This window comes from Perca flavescens, chromosome 16 (genome assembly GCF_004354835.1).
Source record: "Perca flavescens isolate YP-PL-M2 chromosome 16, PFLA_1.0, whole genome shotgun sequence".
NCBI lineage: Eukaryota > Metazoa > Chordata > Actinopteri > Perciformes > Percidae > Perca > Perca flavescens.
Window position 1 is genome coordinate 26,326,079 of NC_041346.1, and position 21,579 is coordinate 26,347,657.

At 40.0% G+C, this 21,579-nt stretch overlaps 1 protein-coding gene across 3 annotated transcripts in view; it reads left to right on the forward strand.

The window, feature by feature from the left end:
* Positions 1-3,970: 3,970 nt before the first annotated feature.
* lhfpl2a (LHFPL tetraspan subfamily member 2a) overlaps positions 3,971-21,579 on the forward strand; it is a 40,800-nt gene continuing 23,191 nt past the window's right edge. Inside the window, exons 1-3 of one of the 3 annotated variants that reach the window (XM_028601745.1) lie at positions 3,971-4,225; positions 17,832-17,876; positions 20,741-20,811. The gene's annotated coding sequence lies outside the window, so the exon portion shown is untranslated. The remainder of the gene's footprint in view (positions 4,226-17,831; positions 17,877-20,740; positions 20,812-21,579) is intronic. The other 2 variants (XM_028601744.1, XM_028601746.1) reach the window with 2 other exon arrangements.

Consider the following 21,579-nt stretch of genomic DNA (forward strand, 5'->3'; position numbering starts at 1 on the left):
TCCTAATGTGGGCTGTGACCCTTAACCTGCCATGTGAATTGATTGGCATCTGAGCAAGGCAAACAACAATGCTGCTTACTGTGGATAACAGGAGAGCTGTATAGAGTCAGATGTCACAGACTCTTGTTTGCTTTAATTGTTAGAACCATCAGCATAGAAGCCAAAGCTGTGTTGTTGACTTTCATGTCGTAGTGTGGGCTCTACTGTTTGTACAGTATGATTATGAAACCATAATCCTGAACTGAGCTGGATATGAGTTTACCATTATTGGAATAGTTGGACGTTTTGGAAAATTCACTTTCCTGCCGCGAGTTTGATATAAAGATTGATACCACTCTTGTTTTCTAAATATGAAGCTACAACCAGGAGAAAGTCAGCTTAACATAAAAACAGGAAACAAGGGGAAACGGCAAGCCTGGCCAAGAAATAGTCCAAAACATAACCCCTGTAAATCCACAGCTTTTCATTTTTACACTTTGGTTTTTGTACAGAACAAAAAAAATATACTGTTATTTAGTGAGCTTTACAGGCACTTGTTGGCACATTCTCCTACTTTTAGAAAGAGCCAGGCCAGCGGTTTCCAGTCTTTATACTAAGCTAAGCTAATTTAGCTTTATATTTAATGGACATGTAGAAGAGTGGTATCTATCTTCTTATCCAAGTCTCACAAAGCATTGAGTGGTTTCACAAATCAATTTTGACCAAAGTCCACTTGCTCGCCTGCTCCAGAGCTTTGAAGCTCACTGTTGAAAGCTCCAGAAAAAGCCAGTAATTGGACCTTGAGTTAGGATTTTTCCTGTCAAACGACTTTAATGCTTAATTAATGAGGCTTTTGAGATTTGAGGTCGTATTTTACTGAATTATTTAGTTGGTAACTGTCCACTCCATATGGCCCGCCCAAGGCAACTGTGTGAGCCACTCGCATGTTTAAATTTTAAAAACATAATCTACTTTTTGTTATCTTGCTTTTTAAGAAGTGGTTTCTAATTTTGAGTAAGTGACTGCGTGAACTCAAGTGTATACGTGCTTTAAAAAAGGAGGAGACAAGTGGCTGTTAAATGGAATTTAAACTGGGATTTTGGTAATGGGCGACTACCATAATACCACATGATTATTTTATGTTTCTGAGAAAGCACTTCTTACATTGCTGAGGCTACAAATTTGTCACTCGCTTGTTCTGTGAGTTTACTCTACAATCAGAACTCTGCATTTCAAAATCATGGGATAGCTCATTTAATTAGATGTTGCCACTGTGTGCCGTTCATCTAAAACCAGAAGCCCTGTGAGTTTCTCAGCTCGGCTGCAGACCACTTTTGCACTTCTCATGCCCCGCTTGTGGTGATCTACCCCTTCTGACACGCTATTCCATCATGTCATTATGAGTGTCACAACTCGTCTCCTCCTCATACTTCTTTCAAAGTGGTTTTGGTGTGTCTTTCACACTTAATCCTGCACTTTGACGCGGCCCTGTGAAATCCGCCTTACAGAGACAAACCCACTCTTGATTTTCCTCTGCTGAATCAACACTGGGATTCGCCGGCGCTGATGTCGCCCCATTTTGTTTTGTCAGCTGTGACAAAGCTATGTGTGCCACCAGTGTGATGCCCCAGGAAGATGTGACTGTAAAAGATACGACAGCGTAAAAGATATGATAGCTGGCGGGAGGCTCAGATGTTTTGATGGTGGGACACAAAACGTCTGCCACCCTTGATTCCCCCTCTGGTATGCCCACAAGGAGACACTGAAGGTCTCAGAGTGAAGTGGGACTGGAATTCCAAAACAAGATTGTGTCTGTCTGTGTTGTGCCTGTGAAAACAGATTAAAATCCTACTGACCATTGCAGTCTGGAATGTGTTGAACCCGAAGGGGGGAAATCCGACAGCTCATCATCACACCTTAACCCAAAAAAAAAAAAAAAAAAAAAAAAAGAGTCCCCCCAACAATTTTCCTCTCAGTGTTGGCAGACTACCACAGATATAAGATCACATTCAAGGAGGCATTATTAGACTGGAACCCTCACATCGATATGTTAATACCATTTTGTTTTCGTTCCACTCTCTCACACAGCAGAAGGTGCAACTTATCTCTGTTGTTCCAAAAGCATGTAATCACTCTTAAGGAGTATTTACAGGCAGAAAAGCTTTAGAAGATAAGAACTCAATTGCTTCTTGGTTTATATTAAGATAAAAGGTATTTAGCAGAGCATGGTCTCAGTATACTTCCCTTATCTTATTCTCAAATAGGTTATTCTTCAGATTAAAGCCCACAAATTACAGTGTAAACATTCTGTACATATGCAATACCAATTAAATATTTAGCTGGAAGGTACAAGGGCATACGCAGAGGGAATATGTGCGCAATAAAGTTTAAATAACTTTTTTTATTTTCCAATACATATTAAACTATAAGGGCACTTGGAGAGCGCAGACCTCAGTCATGTGTTATAGGAGTATTTCTATTGTGCTTTCATTCTGACTGTCAAACCAAAGGTCAGTCAGGGTTAATGACCCCAGGAACTGGGTGGATAACATCAGGGCGGTTATTATTGACAATAACTGCAGAGTTGTTTAGCCAGAAACTCCCGGAACAAGTCATGAGACTTCCCTTGTGTTTTCACTGCATTCAAGTCTCATTCGACCGACCGAGGAGCACAAATAAGAGGGCACCGAGGTCCTGGCTCCAGTTGTTCCCCTCCTAGTCACAACAGTCTCAAAATAGTCCATTCACACTCGTTCACTGCCCTGCAAAGCATGAATGAATATACAAAAAATTGTTGTTGTGCACCATTCCTGCACGTCCTCACACTGGATTTTGCAAGAATACAACACTGGAGACTGGGAGATGCATTCATAGACACGTCTGGAAATAATGCTAAGTATGGCTCTCTGCTGTGCAACGTATATAGACGGACATGTTGGACCTGAATACATGCATAGCTGTAAGTCTTTAGCTCAGCTGTTAGCCTCCCAATAAAGGTTAAGACTCAGATTTAGAGAGAATGTGACATATAGACTTCTCAAATGTCAAAGTAATACTGTGTGAATAGCTTGTCTTTAGAGTGAGAGGTAATCAGAGATGCTAAGACAACATCTGCTTACATAGATTATGAAATGTTAAATTTCCTCTTTAACACATTTAAAGGTTTGTTGTGGAAGAAAATGGGAACCCATAATGCAGGTTGCAGATTACAGCCAGTAAGGATTAACTTGACAATCATTTTTTTTATAATCGATTAATCTGCTGAACACTTTCCTTTTCCATGTCAGAAGAAAAGTGAACAATGCTCACTATAATCTAGTAAAGAGTAGTGGTTGCAAAAATGACTGGTTATTATTTGAAAGTACCAAAAGTTAAAGTACTCATTATGCAGAATGGCTAATTTCAGAATAATAATATATTACTGGATTATAATTATAGATGAATTAATGTGTTCATCACTTTAATGTTGCAGCTGGTAAAGGTGGAATTAATTTCAGTTAGGCAGTTTAATCCATAATAATACATCATCATTTATTAGTTGATTTATATATTGTGTTAATAATCTGAATCTGCAAAGCAATTTAAACTGTCAGATTAATGTAGCGGAGAATAAAACGTCTTATATTTCCCAATTAAATTTTGGGAAAGAAGTATTTAAAGCAGCATAAAATGTAAATACTACACTACAAGTACCTCAGAAAGTACAGTACTTGTGTAAATGTAGGCTACTTTTCACCACAGGTATCCCATGATGCTTGCATGTGAGCCATTCAGGGACCGCACACTTTGATTTGAGAAATGTTGGTTTTATGCATCTTTTCATTTCTCTATTTAATCTGTAAAAGGAAGAAAAAAAAAGCACACATTTCTCTGCCTCAAACAACACAGCAGTGGTCACTCACATAGCATTTCCACATATAGTGACATCAAATAAATAATGTAGGCTATCCTCATGAGTCCAGTCTGAACAGCAGTGATTGGTGGATGGGGGGAGGGAGCTAACGGGGGCAGTCACTCCCATCCCAACGGTAGTATGTCTGGGGGCAGAAGAGGAGGACGGAACCATTCATTCTTCTGTGGTTCCCGGAGAAAACGTGGAGGATCAAGAAGAGCTACTAAAGGGGGAAAAAAAATAACAGTTCAAATCAAACCCGAGACTTAAACTGCAGGAGGAAGACACACATAAAGACCCTGCTGGACTTCAGAGGCGCTGCTTCAAAAAAAATCGCACCGCCAGCAGTTACACGTAAGTAGAAAAACTCTTCTTTTTAAAACTACTTTTCTACATCAATAGTGGTTATTCGTCTATGGAACAAGCCTTCGTTGAAGATTCTTAGCCACACGTATTGTGACTTTCATCCAAGTGTTTCCACGTCTTTTTTTTATTTTTATAGTAGTGGTATTTTCTCCCAGAGCTGCAGTGAAGGGGAAACTCGTGGCAGGGAAGCCGAGCAGACTGATGCTTTGCCAGGCAATGCAGCAGCACAGTATGACCCCCCGATAGCCTACTGTACGTGACAGTCGTCAGTCAGAGTTTCTGCCATTTAATTCGTTCCTTATTACCGTTTTAATTCATCTATGTGTCAGTAACATCTTTAATAAAACTGACCATCCACATGGTTTAACATAGAAACGGAAATGGGTTTTTAAATTGGATTTATATAATCAAGAGTAGCCCAAAATCCCCAAATATTCAATTTATCATATTTTTAGTGGAACGTTTTCTAATTTGAGAAGCTTGAACAAGACCATGTTTGTATTTTTTTACTTAAAAACCTCTATTATCAGAATAATGTCTTATTAATGTCAGTCAATTGACTAAACATCTTATTTTAGATAGTTGCAGCAGTTGTTTATTAAAATCCAACTTACATTTTTTTTTGTGCACTGTTAACAGGTAGAAGTTGTATTAAAGATGGAAAAGACACATATGAAACACTACAACTATGATTTTGTCTATAATGTCTTCAAAGCTCGAGACAATGTTTCCAACAGTCTTGTCTGACCAACAGTCCATAAGCCAAATATATTTAATTTACCATCAAAGAAAACCAACATCATCACAATTGAGACACTGGAATTTGTACATTTGAATCAACGAATCAACTTATTCTCTCAGCTCTACATATAACCAAGTTTTAATTTTCCACGAGAGCCCCCATCAAAAGCATCAGTGATCCCAAACACCTGATCCAGGCGCTGTGTGTTGGTGGCAGGGTCCAAAATTAACTTTTTTGTCCACCAGCCAAATGGCTAGTAAATGTTCAAATTTTACCAGCGACTCAATAGATTACCATTGTTTTATTGGCTGGTGAGTGAAGCAAATCTACCAGCCTTTTACCAGCATTTGGCTGGTGGATGGTGCTAATTTTGAACCCTGGTCGGTGGATATATTAAAGGTCTAAGGTTGCCCTGCTATTGTAACTTCAAGAGAAAGTCTGTCAGTTGTCTTGACAAAGTGCTGAGACACAGATTCTTGTCTTGTTTTCGTGCTGTGTTTCAACAGTAAACCTGAGAACCGGTCTCACCTGTAAACCAGTGTTTGTGTGTGGAAGACAAAAGGCTCCTGGGGGCAGAGACCTTGAAGTCTTTGGACCACAATGTAACCAAAGTCAGGAAAACGGTTTACGTATTTTGCATAAGGAAACCCCTGCTTAGCTTTCTCCCAACAAGCAATGATTTGTTTCCATATGTGATGCTCTTTATTGCAGTGTTTAATAGACACTGTTTTCATGAGGGATGTTTTGTTCCAAACCTCAGTCACTGATTCATTGTGGTAGGAAAGATCAGAGCCATATGAATCTTTTTCCACGTGGAATTTGCTTTCTCTGCTACTTTATAAACACCATAGCTTTTGTTGTTTTTTTATCGTAAATTCAATGTGCTAAATTGTTGTAGTTCAATGTATTGTTGCCACTTTATTACCATCTGCAAAAGTCGCAGCTGTGTGGCCGCTGTGTGGTCTCGGTCATGACTCTATATTCTGTAATTAGCTTGAGTCATTTTGTGTAATTTCTCTTTTTTTAAAGGCACGCAACTGAGCTTCAGATGTTTAATGATGCTTAGGTCATCACTGAATGAGTGACTAGCATTAAAGATGGCGGTTTGTTGGAGTCCACTGTCAGGGATTGCCAGTGGTTTGAGATTATGTGCCAGTGCACGTGGTCCCTCAGGGCTCTGTGCTCGGCCCATTAAAAAAAGGCTGGGCTTCATTCATTACGACCCTCTGTTTAGGCCACAGAAAAGCAAAACATACATGCGTTTCTCTTTCCTCGCAGCCTAGCAGTGCAGATGCTTCTTTTATGTTTTTTTTACTCTCCTTTCCTAAACAGAATGGTAAACTTTCAAAGCATGGAAATAAAATATTATCAGCTTCCTTTTTGCCCGGTGCAGATGATGCATTTGGTGATACTTTCAATGCATGCAAAAATTAAATAAAACCAAAGTTTAACTGCTATAGCATTTAAGCAGACCACATCATCTGCCTTTCGTGCTTTTCTTGAGCTTTGATGGCAGTGCTTTTGTCATTAATCCAGGATGCTGGCGGCAGGTTATGGGATTGGGTCAGTATGTGTCTCCTGGTATGGGGACTATTTTCAGTGGAGGATTTGTTCTAGACATCTGCATGTATATGGATCCTAAATAAACACTTTTGTGCACCTATGAGCGTAAATTTAGCCGCTGATGGAAATCCGACCTGGCCATTATCAGTGTGTGCTTGAAACCAAAGTCAGTGCCGTGGTGTCACCATGACCAGAGTGTGAAATCCACTAATTGAATGGCTGCTCCTGTGTCAGAGGTTAAAACAGATGACTCCGGCCGGCTGGGACTAACATCTGGAATACAGTTTGTAACAGCAAAGCCCGGCTGTGGATATCCTCAAGTGTAGATGGCCCTGATAACAAGGCTGGTTGATATGCATCGTATTTCCTCAGACTACTGTTGCACTTGTACATGGAGTTAGAATATTGACTTTCCCAGCAACATCTGTTTTTGACAATCAGCGCTTTTTTGGGGTCATTATTTCGCCCCACAGTATTCCTTTGTTTTTCAACGAGTGCGGTCAATAAAACTTTCAACAGGAGCATCTAGGAAGTGCTCTAACAAAATCAAAACATCACACATCACAGAGGTTTCTTTAAATACGTGTCTTGTTGCCCTAAAAAAATGTTTATTTGGCTATAAAATTTACGTAATGCGAGGAAGACGGTCTTAAAATTGAGACAAATCTTAACTGGGTCACATTACGTTATAAGGATATCTGTTCCAAGCTTATTAAATGAGTATTTCTGAGTGAATTAAAAGCAGCTGTGTGTCCGAATTTGTTTCTTTTTTTTATAGAGCCATTTCAGAGATGGTCTGTTTCACCGGTACTGGAAAAGTCTGTGTCACAGTCTTCACATACAGAGTAAGAGAAAAGCGTCCGACAAATTTGTTCTCTGACATTTTCCACTGTTGTCCGGAGGCTGAAAAATCACGTTTGAACTAATTCAAACTGACGTAATTTGCTTAAATTCATTTAAACGTAACAAATAAAGCCAGAAATAAGTTAAACTACATTGCAGAATTGATGTTTCTAATTTGAGGTGCTCCTGCTGCCTCATTTTGAGGAGCAAGCTAACGTTAATGAAATGCTAACAGCGTTTTATGTCAGCAAACATCCTTACCTTTTAGCTCCATTTTCTATTTTTATTTTTAAAACCAAAATGCTTCCACACATTACTTATCAGTGTATTGGTGTTTTGACTCAGCATTCAGCGCGCCTCATGCTAGTTTTCTCTATTGTCCATTAGCAAAAACAACAACAGTAGCATAGTTAGCTAGCAAGAGGGCTTCCTGCTGGAGTACAAGGCAGTTGTTTTTATACATTTTAAATTCAAACACATCATTATAGATTCCTACTTTCAAACCCTACTGTAGTTCCAATTTCGAATAAAAAGTGATAGCCCTAGTAGGGCTGGCCGATATCACCTGAAAGCAATATCATTTTTAAGTGTCATATTTACCTCGGTAACAAGTATTTGACAATATCTAGTTAAATACACTCTCACACATTCTCCGTTCTCACAGTGGACGATTCATAAATTTTATGACCCTGATATTTAACACACCTATTATTTTGCATCTGTCGCGACTATCACAATAAGTCCATATTACGGTATAATTAGATTGGAATGATACTGATACATTCCGGTATGAAGTATGAAGTGATCCCACAGAGAGAACGCTGACCAGGTGTGTTCTTAGTCATTGTACTTTCTAGGGGTAGGTGGCAGATTGTATGAAGGAATTAATTTATCCGTAACATATCCACGTGACTCAAATGAGGTCAGTTAGGAAGTCATAATGGTAGTATTGGTAACTTTCCAATTAAGCCCAGGCCTGAGCCTCTCCTCTTCATTTGGGTGTTGGATCAACCTTTTTGACTTTCCATGGCACTTGCAACAACAACTTGGTTGTTTTGCAACCTGTCAAAGAGCAAAGTAAGAGCTCAAACTACGTCACATCCATGTGAAATGTGACAGTGTCCAGCGGCGTTTACGTGATGACCTTTCTCATGTGGCCTCCTGTTCTGAAACAACTGATTTAACTCTTCCAACCCTCCATAGCCCCCTGAATGATTACAAAACTTTCTTACTCTCTACGTGTCTCCACCCTTCCATGCTACACTGTGGGGCAGTCATGCACACTGATTAGATTAGGCAGCACTGGAGCTAATCACCCTTCTTTCTCCCCAGCTCCCCATTTTCTCCGACTCTCTCTCCATCCTCTGGGCGCCCCTGTGGCTCCCAGAGATGAGCCTCTCCTGGGGGTACATCCACCTCCAGTGGCTCTACCGCATTGCTGTTTACTGGGAATCCAACAGGGTGGGGTCCTCATAATAACAAAGCCCTCGCCCTACACTTGCCCCCTCTATCAATTGAAGGTAGGCTTGTGTGGAACATACCCTCCCCTATAGAAAGAAAGAGACATCCAAAGAATGACTTGTGGAGGGCAGAGGGGGCGGGGGGTTGGGAGGACCCTCCGGTCGGGTGAAATGAGGAGAAAGAATCTGCAGTGGGTTTTGTTCCTTTGTGGCAAGCTGGGGGTCAGTCTCAGGGGAATGCACGGCAGACAGAAGGTGGGTTCTGCAGCTGCATGGCCTCCAGCACTTTATCTAGTCCCTGAGCAACTGCAGGCTCATTAAACTCTGCTGCTTGTGTTCAATTCACTTCAGCATCTCCTGCTTTCCTCCCTCCCATGTGTCCTGTCTTTTTTAACCAGCTAATGTTGTATCAGACATGTCTGAATATTGATTAAGCTGGAACTGGATTCACTCAGGGACCTTCAGCCTCACAGCTGTATGCTAATCACGAAAGGTTATGACCCTCCACAATAGGCAGTCTGTGTGTAGTGTGCGATAAGGCGGTATCATATGTTCAGTTTGGCTTAGGTCGTGGAAAAGGCTTTAAGCTGCGCGAACGAGATTACACAAGATTGTACATTGTGTTTGTGTCACCACTGAATGTCATAACTTGCTTTCATGTTCCAGTTGGTTCCCTGTTTATATTAGAGAAAGAAAACAATGACTACAAAAGATGGATGTCTGTGGATTTATTACATATTGAAATGCTTATTATTTTCATTATCAATTGATTTTTTTGTTTAGTTTTTCTCTGATGAAAGGAATAGTTTGACTTTCTTGCCAAAAGATCGATGCCACTCTTATGTCTGTATTAGGATTGGGCATTGAGAACCGTTTTTGAAAATTACGATTCCAGTTGAATCGGTTCTTTATTGGAATCGACGTTGAAAAAACCCCAGTAAAACTGTAAATCACCATCGGATGAAAATAAAACATTCCTCTTATTTGTGATATAGCCTAAGCATGTGAACTGTTTCAACTCTACTCCTCAAAGAATTTAAATCGAGAATTGATAAGAACCGGAATTGAACGGAAGAATCGTAATTGGGATCAGAATTGTTAAAATCAAAATGATGCCCAACCCTAGTCTGTATGCTAATTACGAAGCTAGAGCCAGCTGGTGGTTAGCTTAGCTTAACAGCTAAGCCTAAAGGTAAATGCACCGCTAAAGCTCACTAATTAACTCGTATCTTGTTTTGTTAAATCTGTACACAAAGGTAAACATGACGAGTTGTGGTTTTACACCAAGTAATGAACTGGAACTATCCGCCTTTTGCTTCTATTTTATGCTAAGCTAAGCTAACCATAGCACGGCCCTTGCTTCATACAGTATCTAGTGCACAGACATGAGAGTGGTGTTAATCTTGTAACAAAACAATATTCCTTTAATAAAAAGTCTTAAATTAATGAAAATGTAAAGTACTTTCCAGAACCAGTCAACTGACAAACTCTATCGTCATTCGAGGGAAAATTTTGAGTCCAAAGAAATCCCCTTGTCATACTGGTCAAGCTTTCCAGCTGAGCTCTTTCACTTTCACTGACTTTTACTGTAGATTCTCAGCACAGAGGGCTGATTCCCAGTGTTTGGGCCCCAGTTTCACCAGCACCATGGAAACTCTATTTCGGTTTGGACTGGCAGGCAGTGACCGGTCATTATTACCACTGCGCCACTGGTAGCCAGAGCTCAGCAGCAGGACCAACGGCAATAACGCTTAACGTCTTTCTCTGCATCCTGCCTTGGCAGACCTAGTTTTAATAGAGGTGACTCATGTTAAATATAAAGCAGGTCACTGGTTTGACCTAATCCTGCTCACATTACTGACTGTATTTACAGGAGTTGACCGTTTGCTCCTGTTAGGAACGGTTTCTATGCCTGTCAGGCTTTCCCTTTTGCCACAGAATGCCGTTTACAATGATAATGTTGATTTAGCACATACATTTCTTAGTAATTTCTGAGGAAATGGGTTCTTGATTTCAGACAGAGGTAGACAAAAGCAGGTTCTCTCATTTCTAGCCGGAAACCATTGATTTTGTCAGGTGAAATGAGCTGTAGCTAGCTAGCTAATTAAGCTAACGTTAGCTCCATGAGATGGTTGAAAATATTGACTTTTTTAATTTAGTTTCCAGCTGAATCACTTTAAAATAAGACTCTTATACAGCAAAATGTGTCTTAGGATCTGCACTTTTTGGCTGATATTGTGCTGAAAGACTGATGTTAAAGCTAGCTAACATGTCCCAAACCAAAAAATAGCATTCTCTTGAGTTGATATCTATTTTGAAGACATGTAGGTTAAATTAATGAACATTATTGCTCTTGTATTGCATTGACAAAAAAACGATATAAAAGTAACACTAAAGGAAGAAATAAAACTAATACAGTAAGATATATAGATAGAAACCAAAAATAAATGCAATATGTGTTATATCAGCCTGTTTGATCAATTCCTTAACACTTTTGCTTTTGTTTTTTTTTATTTATGGAAAACAATTGCTGTTTGGGGAATTGGTTTAGTGTAAAATGTTTGGTGCTTTAGTGTAAAACATTTGTGTAAGATTTTGTGTAAAACCATGGTAACTTCTGACTGAATGTCTCCACCTAATCTTCACTCTGGTCACTGACCAGAGGTCAGCCTAATGGCCTGTGCAGCTGTGAATTGATTTGTAGTGTGAGGCCTCTCCAGGTCAGGGTGACCACTTTACTGAACGGGGATGGGATAATGTTACGCCACCTGTGGGACCCAACAGTCACAAGCTTCAGCACAAAAATGAGCCCGTTGTAATATCTTTTCCCCCCCCTAATGGTTCATGGGTAAATTCATAGATGTTAAACCATACAAAGACACAGTGAGGTTTGATCTTTACACAAGATCAAACAATACACCCCAAAGCTCCAGACATAATAACAAGCTGATAACAGTCGTAATTGAATTTAACTGGTATTTGCCAGGGTAGCTTTCCCAGCCACAGGCTCGTCAACAAATGCATCCTGTTTGATTCAATCTCAGGTATGATCAGCACCGACATGGCTCCGGTTAAATCAACAGTTTCAGGTTCAGCTCAGAGTCAACTTCCCCTCCTATGTTGAACTCATAACCTCTCCACTGTCTAAATTAAATTTATTTAGCCAAAGAAGCATCTTTGCGACAATAGTTCACTGCAGTTGTGATGCTTCTGCAAGCAGAAGTAAGTACTGCTGGTTCATATTCCTCTTCAACTGTCTCTATTCGGTTGACCTTTTTACGTTAAATGGTCCAAAGACTTTATAAAACTGAGGAATGAGGAATTTCTTTGTTTGCTGTTGTCATTTGGGGGCAGCACTGAACAGCTAAGTGGTATTTGCACATCTGAAGACAGCAGGGATTATTCCTCGCCACATGGAGAAGGGAGAGTAAACACAGGGAATCACAGAGGGCTGTAATAATAGTGTAAGGAGACAGAGAGCAGAGAGGAAAAAGAAAAAGGAGAGCAAAGAGTATGACATAAAAGACAGAGAGAAAGAGAAGGTAAAGCTTTTGTTTCACAATTAACTGGAGTGGCCCTGGGTCGGACATCTGTGATCCATCTCCCAGGGGCAGGCGTCTGGAGCTGCCTTTGTACCCTCTTCCTCCCCCTTCTTCTTCTTTCACCAGCATCGTGACTTCCCTTTGACAACCTCACTGCCCCATAGATCATTTACTCTGAGTGAAACCACTTTTTTTAATAGCTGCCTCTGACCTCTATCCATTATTTTGTCCATCTGTTGAGGTTCATATCCAGACAGATATGGTTTTGAAAGCAATGTTTTTTTCCACACTAAGCTGATTCACTAAACCGAGAGCATTTGGTAAACAGTATCCAAAGTGCATACATTTGAAAATACCTGACCTTGCATATTACTGTAGTTGTGTAAAATGGAGCTTTTCCAAAATGCAGACGTATGATAGACATGTGAGAAACCTTTTACAAACATGGCCAATGTCCTTTAGTTCACCAGTGGTGGTGACACAGCTGCCCATCACTTTAATGTGTCTTATTTTGTGTTTTAGTTTGTCTGACAATACACTATAGGGTTTAAGTAGGGATGCAATGGCCCAACGTTTTCTCTCCCGATTCCAATTTGACTACCTCAAGTCACCAATCCAATGTCAGTGCTCTTTCTTTTTATCTATCTAATTTAAAATGTGAATACCTCACAGCTTGGAACTTATTGGAATACTTTATTATCTAACATAACAGGCCAACTGTGACTGAATGAATGTAACTTATAGCATTTTTTTTAATGACAAAGACAAAAATAAACGTGCATTTAACATAATTTTTCATCTGGCGGATCAGATTGATGCATTAACCACTTTATTGTTGACCAAACCATCATTAAGCCAAGAGCAGAAAGAATTGAATTTATTAGAATAGATGTGTGATTTTGAGGATAGCAGAATGTAAAGGGATGGTTCAAACATATGACACAAAAAAACATTTTCTCACTTACATCCAGTGGAATGTTTCCACAGACCTCCCTATCAATTTCTTTTTTTTTTTTTTTTTGGAGCTACTTTCCACCAAAGAAATAGTTGACAATGTGCTCTGTGGATTATCCAGAGTTACAGGGACACTCTCTTTCTAGAAAGAGATGTTGCCATTTTTAAATGTCACTTTTCAGCACCACGAAAAATATCCAGTTCACCTTTTATTGTATTTAGGTGAAGGCAGAAAACTCAGGAATTGAGGTTTTTGTCTTTTGGGTGAACTGACCTTTAACGATAACATCAAATGCAACACGTGGCCTGAAAACTTTCAACACCTGAACAACATTTTAAGACGTAGCTCAATTTAGGCAGTGTAATGGCAGTCATGCTCTCCCCAGATCATGTACTGTAAACACTTATCCTCTTCTCAGGATGGTTAGGCACATTAAAGCAGACGTTATCGCCTTGTTACTGGAGAGGCCATTAGATTCCTGGGGGCCAGTAGCCTGTGACACTGAGTGGGAATCTTTATCACTGTGGGTTCACAGGTTCAGAGGCTGGACAGGAAAGATGAAGCCTCTTTGTCTTGTAGACATGATAACACAATTTGGCAAACATTAGCGATGCTGCAGCACGCATACAGTCCTGAAAGGGGGGGGTGTGTGTGTGTGTGTGTGTGTGTGTGTGTGTGTGTGTGTGTGTGTGTGTGTGTGTGTGTGTGTGTGTGTGTGTGTGTGTGTGTGTGTGTGTGTGTGTGTGTGTGTGTGTGTGTGTGTGTGTGTGTGTGTGTGTGTGTGTGTGTGTGTGTGTGAACTCATGTGAAACCTCTTTGCCCATTATATCTGTCATCATGTCTGGTATAAACTTGGCTCTTATCCAATCCAGATAAATGACCCTCCTATCCACATTAAAGAGCACAATAATACACCTGTCTTCTGTCATATAGAGAGACCTCAAAGATGACTTCATCACATCAGAACAAAGAAAGCACGATACAAATCAGTTAAAAGCTATCACTTTTGATTCCATATGTGTTTTGTTTTTAACTTTAGAAAGCACTTTATCTCTAATAAGAATTATAAACCTGTCTCGATGAATGATACAGCTGCAGCCATCTGCTGTGTTTGACGTTGAGCTAACAGACTAATCACTGCGAGGTGATGTCATCTTTGTGTGCTGTGTGCGGTCTGTGGTTTACAGGCAGGACACACACACAAGTATGTATGAATGCATACACACACACACCCGAGAGGAAATTGGATGGAGTGTGGATAATCATTGCATTAGTGCAGAGTGTGTAATCAGCATGAGCCTGAGGGAGTAAAACACACCTTGTGTTTTTACTTTACAGGCCGAGTTCTTTTGTAAACGGCTTGCGCTGCAGTGTGTTAAGTGTTTTTGTGTGGAGGTGGAAAGGGGTGTGTGCTTGTGTCAAAGGAAATTATGGGTCTAACTGAGGAGATAGAGCTGAACGTTAGTGTTGTGATGTCATCTAAAAGGGGTATAATGTCACGGAGTATCGATTTTTATGTACAGATAATCATTTTTAAAGAATTCTAGGAATAAATGATCTTTTTGAAAAACGCATCAGAGGGAAAATCTTTGTTTCTCTGCCAATTTACTGCTGAAATGTGATAAAGAACTGCGCTCTTCGATTAAAAAAAAAAAGTTAAAGGTACAAGCCTGTGTAGTTAACTACGACTTCCAAGGTGCATTTCGACAAAAAATCTCACTGAGCTTAATGACAGCTGGAAGCTGAAGATAACAGTGTCTGCAGCCTAAATCAATTCGCTTTTAAATTCTGGGTCAATTGTGGCTGAATTCAGCAAAGTATGGCGCCATGTTTTGTTCTCAACTGTAACAACAAAGCGAGCATTTACTACTTACTGCTCTGACTTTTGCCTCTGACTGGCTTTTTCTCCACGGCAACGGCGGCCGAGGTTCATGGGTACTGTAAAATGTACATCTCTCCGCCATGGCAAAATGGCACACAAAACACGATTTCTCAGAAACAAAGTTAAAATAATTCAAACTGGTGGCCGAAACGTCAACCTACAGAAACGTTGCATCACCTGAGAGAGTCCAGTGTTTTTTTGTTTTTTGTTCAGTGACGTTGAAGATATCGTTTAAAGAAAACACGTAAATGGACGTAAACCATCTTCATGAGACTCCTCGTGGCTGTGAAACAGCATTGTGTTCTGGCTTCTAGTCGCCGTCAACAGGCCGAGCTCGCACCCAAACCCAAAGCGGAAGCCGCACAGGCTCCAGAAACCCGACAGTTTTTCCTCCTCTCTTTGAAGCGCTCCTGGCAAGGCTTTCAAAGCGCCTCGGCCTCAGCGCTGGCTCCTAAAATAATGTGTGGTAAATGTAATACAGCTGCCCAGCTGAGCGGGAACAGACAATGCTTATTATTCTCAAGAAAAACAATTGCTTCTTCTTTTTTTCTTTATGTCTCACCGTCTTTTGTACATTCCATACATTTTACATGACAAAATAAAGCATCATTATCAACTGCCACGTGTTTTTTTTTTTTTTTTTTTTTTTTTTTTATTAAAACAGGACTGAAAAGTATGATACTGAATCCACTGAGCGGTTTCTGTGGTGCTGATGCAGCAACAGCTTGCTAGTCCTGTAAAAATGTTCCACAGAGAGACACACACACACACACACACACACACACACACACACACAAACACACACACTGGCTGCTGAGCACGATGCTGAAGTCATTGTTGGTCAAGTCTGTTTTGTTTTGTATGAATAGACAGCAGCTGTGATGCCCATATACAGTTCCAGTCTTAGAAGAGGCGGCTTATATAACCCAGTTTACACTTGCAATATGTATTGTGTTTTAAACTCCAGAAACATGTGTTCCCACACGGATAGTAAGTCATAAAAATCCATTTTTTACTGTTCACACACGCTTTAGATAAACATGTATTTGACCTTTTGGATCAGCCAGGTGGGGTGCACAAAGATCTGTCTTTGGGCCTGATATCTGCCTGTATTTTCACGGCTTCAGTACTCTTTAAATATTTGCTCGCGGCTTGCTCAGCGATTGCTCCAAATCGCTTGTTTGAACGCTTTGCAGAAGCAGTGCATTACAGTGATTAGTGAATGGAGCTGGCTGCTGGCTGTTTCCTAACACCTGTGCTGTGTATGTTAGCCTGAGGGGAGGAGGACTCCTGAGCTGGTTATTTTAATGAGAATGCTCTCTGCTCAGCCTCACATGCCTCCCATTACTTCCCAGAGAGTGAAGAGAAGAAGAGAGGACTGGAGGAATGAGTGTTGAACAGATGCAGTTGGCAACGGAGGATGCAATATTAGTGCTTGATGTGTCACTGCTTTAATTAAGTCAACCTTTGATTTAGATAAAACAGCATCCACAAGTTGCCCCTGCTGCATGTGCAGCTACCGAAACACCTAAAGGAAGTTCAACATCTTGGGAAAGTAGTTTTGAATTAGTTACTGGAGATTAGAATACCAATACCACCCTCAAATCTGTCTGTTAAATATGAAGCTGCAGCCTAGCAGGAGGTTAGCTTAGCTTAGCTTAGCATAAAGACTGGAAATAGAGGGATACAGCTAGCCTTTGCTGTGGCAGAAGGGCTGCAACTATTATATATGAATTGTTTTGTCCGACCGACAGTCCAAAACCTAAAAAGAATTATTTAGAGAAATAATCACGTAAGACCAAGAAAAACAGCAAATTCTCATTTTGGAGAACCTGGAACCATTCGATGTTTGGTATTTTTGGTCGAAATATGACTCAAATGATTAATCCATTCCTAAATGATCTGATTTGTTTTCTTTTGATTGACTGACTGATTAATCTAGTCGTCATTGCTAAAGGTAAGAAAATAACCCACGCCTATCAGCACCTCTAAAGCTCACTAATTAACATGTAATATCTTCCAAAGCTAAACATGATGAGGAACCAGCAGAAACTCCAGAAAGTCCCCCCAGTGGTATCGATATTCTCATCTAACCCTCAAATGTTCCTGTAAATGTTAACAACCCACGTACTTCCCTTCCATCTAGCTCTCCTATTCCCAGAGCCCTTAAAAACTATAAGAAAGACCCTTTTGTAGTGGGCATGGCGGCAGTGAACACACCTACAGACACCCCCCCTCCCTTCCCAGTCCCCACATAATGGCTTGCCCCCAGTTGTAAAAGAGTTCAACAGCTCAACTCCAAAAAAACAGTGCCTTAACCAAGAGGTATTCCTAAGTTAAGTGCATGTTGGGGCATTTTCAGCATCACTTTAAAAGGCCAGTATAGCAGTAACACTTTGGGAAAGTATACACTTTTGTTTAACTGGAAATTGCCCAACAAGAATTTACACTGCTGAGGTTCGCCTAAGGACAAAGCATACTGTACGATTATTGTATTTTTCTTCCTTCACAAGTTACAGCAATGTTGCTACTGCCCTTATCTTCATGAATTTCATGGAACTTATCTGTAAAATTGAGGTTCTTGTTTTAACCCATTTTTCTTCTCAGATTTCAGCGTGAGAAAAAAAACAGGAGAGTCAGGTGCGATAAGATGTAAGTAATACAAAATGACTTACAAACAATCAAACCGAATCACAGCAAATGTCTCGTATAGGTTTCTTCATCTTACCAGCTGAATGAATACAAAAAATACAAAAGAATTAAAAAATGTAATTCAATGATTTAGAGGCCTGCCGTATGGTTGGTATGCTGTTTATTAGTGTAGTGATTCCAGTCAAGCTTCTGTGGGAATATCTGTGTATTATTTCAAGCTTATTCCATAGTTTTTGTGGCAAAATCACTGCTTGTTTTTCCACTGTTCATAAACCCGATGCCAATGTTGATTATACCTTATTTGATTATGTAATATTTCCATTTCAGAGTATCCCTTAACATAAAAACAAATTTGGTGTTTTTTGACCTCAAGGCCCTTTTGATTTTGTCCACACCTGCTTCTGTAGGGCAGGTCCGCTTCAGAATGACGTCAGTGTTTCAGTGAATTGTGAATTTTTCAGGCACACAGACCGGTGTGAGGAGTGCCTTGTTGCGCGGTCACGGAAGGCTTGTATCATGTGGACGCGCCAACAATTTTGTTGTCATTACTTAGAATTCCTCATGGGGGCGGCAGAAACTACGCACTACAGCTTTAAGATACTTAGTAGGAGGTATTGGTTCAGGCACAGTTTAGGCACCGGCACCGTTTTAAAAGTATCGCTTTAGCACCGGTATTGAAAAATACCAAAAAAACTGATATCCAACCCTAGCGGTGATACGTTGCTTCATCACTGCGGTAAGAAAAAAAATCCATACCGTCACAGCCCTAGTGTCTCCACATTTTGGAGCGTTTAAGTTGGTCCAGTAATGTAACAACTGTGTGACTGAGTTAGCATGTGCTTGTATACGTTATTTCCTTTTTTTGCAGATGCCTGTAGTGTCAGAAAAAGGCAAAAGAGACTATCTTATCTATCATGAAGGAAAGATTCGATTAAGGATTTGTTTGTCACAGAGTTTACAAATCTGGGTATTTTACCAACTTGGAAATAAGATCTAAAATGAAACTGGGTATCGTAGCCCATCGTTACATATATATACGTGTGTGTTTGTGAGAAGCACGGTCATTTAAAAAGCACGCACACAATTCATAGTTTCAGGGCATTGTCACAGAAACAATGTCCTTCACAAACCTCCACCTTCAGCTTCTTTTGAAGATATACACCTATGTATGTTTGAAGAACAGCCACCAGTTATCATCATCTAATCTGCTCCATTCCTCCCACTGTAGGGATTTTGTGCACCGTTAGTGGAAAGCTCTGCAATCCTGTTAATGTTGTGACTATTGAAGTCTGACTATTGACCCGAGCTGAGTGCTGCTCTCTCTCTCTCTCTCTCTCTCTCTCTCTCTGGACAGTATCCATTAAAAAGCCTCAACAGTGGCGAGAAAAAAGGGGAACAGAGTGGTCCATTAGTTAATTATCTACAACCTGACGAATGTGTGCCATTAGTATGTGGAGGGTAGAGGAACCTCAATCTGCTGCTGACACCACGAAGATGTTTGATGAGTTGTCAGTGCTCCTATTGAGTTTTCCTTGGTTAGTTCTAAAGGACAGATTGCTTTCTTGCGTCATGGTTGTATTGATACTGGGATTAAGTAATATAATTTGTAGTATTGCTCCTACTTACTCTAAATGTTATTAGTTAAGGGTTTATGGCGGAGGCAGACTGTCTCGCCTGAAAAGAGATTGCCTCCATTTACGTTAGAAGAAATGATGATACCTTTATGAAATACAAGAACAAAGCATTATAGTTTTTTTAGGCCATTTGGGGCCAAGATGTTAACACAACAATAGCATATTATCACCTTAATGAAGTTGTTGTGGTGAACTAGTAAGCAAATAGTTGCCTATTAAGTGTTGACTTTGGGTCAGATTGACCTGTTTTAAATTTTTATTTTATATCATAAAATATGGGACGTAGAAATAAGCACTGAAAATGTATCGAAGAAAAAGTTTACAATTTAAAACGTTGGAAAAAGCAAAAACAACTTTTTTTTTCAAGGTTGACGGAAAGACAACAAAAGGGTTAAACATCCAGCAGATACAAAGCTGTATACAACAGTATCATTAATTTGGAGTCGTGTTTGTGGCCACCTGAAGAATACCTGAATACCTGAAGTCCAACATTCACTCTCCTTTTAGCTCTGTTTATGGTCTCCACCAACTCCTGAGGGAAATGTCTGGCTCTTTGACTGTTAAATGCTCCACTATGTTCACCAGCTGGTTACTAACTTTGGTCACTTGCAGTTTGGTGCTGGGCAGAGGGTTTTTCAGACCTTTTTTTGGTGGTGAGAGTGAACCACAACAGTAAAGTTGCACTGCCTTTTGAGTTTGTGTAAGTTGAAAAAGTAGAAGAAAATTGCTTAATCGGTAACAATGAAATGGGAGTGTTGTACATAAAGCAGTTAAAGTTGGTTGTTCGAGTCATATTTTAATATCCGTGTTGATTTCAGAGTTAAAAATAGGATGCAGGAAAATGGGATGTGTTATTTCAAAATCCATTTCACACAGGGCTTATGATTTATGGGGTTAGGGCTAGACTTATGGCTTATCCTTCTTATTGGTTTTGCTGGATTATAGAATACACAAAATGTGTTTTTTTTTGTTGTGCTAAACATTATGCCTTGTCACGTCAAATGAGGGATGCAGACATCGGTGTCTCATTTTTATGAACATGTGAAACTGTTTACAAGTTTTCTCCAGGTGCATTTGCTCGTCTGTCTCAGGTTTAGATGGAAAATACCAACGAGCGAGAAGAGAAAAAGATGCTCATTTAAGCCAACTATGACCAAAGTGTTGCTCTCTGGAGATGGTATGGTTTTGTGATTTGGACTCATTGTTGCATTGTTCCTGCTCTCTCTACAGGTTGTGAGGAGTTGAAAGATTTGGATCGTTTGGATTTAACTGAAGACTTTGTCTCTTCGTCCACACGAGAGGTTGGTGTTGTGGTTTTTGTTTGAGGTGTATTTGCCCTTTTAATTTAATTTAATTTCAATGACTTGTGACTCCAGTGTAGAGCTTTTCCTGATGTAAGACCCTTTGGAGTTGGGTAGACTAACAAAACAAACAGAAGCATGGTTTCCTGCTTTTCTTGTTGTGATGTTATTGGGGTTCCTGGCCACCTGTCTGTTTCTCGGGGAAATACAATCTGTTCCCATGGCCCCTATTGTTCCGGGCAGGTGTTATCGAACGTCACTGCTTTAAAGTCAGCTTCTTGCTGTGAGCAATTGCTTCCTACATGAACCCAAAGTCATCCAAAGTTAGAACAGTTATGGTTATTTCACGACAGGTTTCTTTATTTGTGGTTTTCTCTGCTATCCTTTCACTTTTTTTAGTTGGCCGAGGCTCAGTTGGAAAAAATGTACATTTGTGGAGTGGTTTTTGCTTTTGCTGCCAGGCCAATATCAATCAAATCTGATCAACCCACATCGGTACAGTCCTGATGATTAGCTGAGTTTTTGATGTATTTTTCTGAACTTTAACTTTGGTTGTTACTTATGTAGTCGTTAATATTAAACGTTGAAGAGAAATTCTGAAATACTGAGGCTTCAAAATCAGAATCAACTTTAATGGCCAAAGAGTCACATTTCTTTCTTAGAGTAAGCAAAAGTAGTAAAAATAAGTTCAGAGCAATGTCTGGAAAAAAGGAAGCCAATTTTCTGTTGCAATGTACACTCAGTTGCCAGTTTATTACACCTAGCTAA